Source organism: Beta vulgaris, chromosome 7, assembly GCF_026745355.1.
Source record: "Beta vulgaris subsp. vulgaris cultivar EL10 chromosome 7, EL10.2, whole genome shotgun sequence".
Lineage (NCBI taxonomy): Eukaryota > Viridiplantae > Streptophyta > Magnoliopsida > Caryophyllales > Amaranthaceae > Beta > Beta vulgaris.
In genome coordinates, this window is record NC_079208.1 from 58,383,563 (window position 1) to 58,385,582 (window position 2,020).

Here is a 2,020-nt window from a genome sequence, read left to right on the forward strand (position 1 = left end):
AGGGGTAAAAGACGAAAGTACAAGGCAAAGGATTCTCACAAGTCTTATGTAAAACATCATTTTTACCATCGTAGGAGTACATAGCTAGTGATGGAATCATTCAATCTTTATTGAATGGTCCAAATTTTACATCTATGATGATTGATGGGTACATTACAAACCCATTTGAAGTTTGATTGGATAATTGAGAAGTTGAAGAATTTGATTCTTATTCAACCTTACAAGTTACAAGATATGGTTAATTTTGATGTTTTTATGTAGAAATGGTACATTTTCTTTTCAAACGCTACCATGGTTTGAAACCAACTACATATTGTCTTATTTGTGTTATTGCATGTAATAAGCAAACCGACGTTTCTTTTTAAAAAATAAATAGAGAGAATATTTGGTGAGAGCAAATATGATTTTCTCATTTTCGTTTGATCAATAATTCAATGGCATAAAACATATTGCTTTTCAAAATAAGGAAATACTATAATATCTCTTTTTATTCTCCCATCCATCTTCCCTTACCTCTACATTGGCACTTCTCTTTTTTTTATAACTTTTTTGAAAAAATAAATCAAACAAAGATAATTGATATTATTTTATGTAAAATCGATTTCTCAAGTGTATAATATATTACAATTTGTTTTCCTAGGAAATTGATTTCACATGAAATATCATTTTCCATTGAAAATAATCTCCATCCGACCAAAGACTTTCTAAACTGCTGCAAAAATAGTTTCGACAAATGGTAGGATTCGTGGTTTATATTATAGTAGTAATAATCTTACATCAAACTCATTTTATGCAGTATACTGTAATGGGGATGGAGAAATTACTAGAGTAAAATAGAGAGTGAGGAATAGCCTAGTGGTTAAAGCTTTCCTCCCGATTTTAAGAGATCTTGGGATTGATTCTCAATCTAGATAAGTTGAAATCCCATTTTTTTCCCAATTTTTTAAAGTTTCTCCTTATCTTATTAAAAAATTATATTCTGTCTTAACAAACTTGAGCAGATTCAAGGAGCAAGCCAGACAGGGGCATTCAACTTAAACCTAGCTAGAAATTAGTCCAATGAAATAAGTGATTCAATCAAAGCAATTACTGGAGGTCACAAAAACTTAAAATTAATATTTTTTTAAAAAGGTTGTGGTTACTTGGAATTTCTAGGAAGTGAGATGTTCTATGATCATGCTATCTAAAATATCATTACTCTGATGCATTATAAATTTATTATTTGAAGTATGATAAACCTTATTCCATTTCCAGGTCCCATTTGTTGACTTTCACTATTCAGAGAAAACTTTGACAATTGTTCTCTTTCACATTATTGTCTACTATAATTCAATCCCTTTTCATAACTTTTTTTTATATATAAAATGGTAAGGAGAAAGAAGGTTAGGAGATCTTTCGCACGAGAGGAGCTCCAACCTTATCGTTTACGAGAATGGAGTGAAAAGCAGAATGAGTACAATCATCTATATTAAAATGAAAATCAATTAAACGATGCATGTTAGCGATCCAATTTGCTGCTTTGTTTGCTTCCCGGTAGACATGGCGAATATACCATGAAATGAAGGAACGAAGAAGAGATTGAATGTCCTGGATAATATAAGCAATCGACTAAGAAGGAGACCAGAGATGTCATATGTTATCATGAGATCTAAATATGTTACGTATATTTATAGGTGCATCAATACATAATTTTTCGTCCTTGAATGTGGTCTAAGATTTAAATCATATTTCCTGCATATCAAAAAGCTAGTAAAAAAATCATACTTAAAGAAGTATTGTTAGGAAGGAAAGGAAAATTGCTCCTACCAATAATTTGTCGGTGATTCACTTAATAAATTGGTTTGTTTGCACCAAAAAGATTTGCCAAACGCAAAACTCGGGCCCTGAAAACTCCAAATTGGTCCGGAGTAGTACATCAGTCCAACAATAATATCGATCTGTGGATATATAATTTGACTCAATCGATGGTAATTTACCCCCCAAAAAAGAAAAATTTGCTGATTAATCATTATAATTAAGT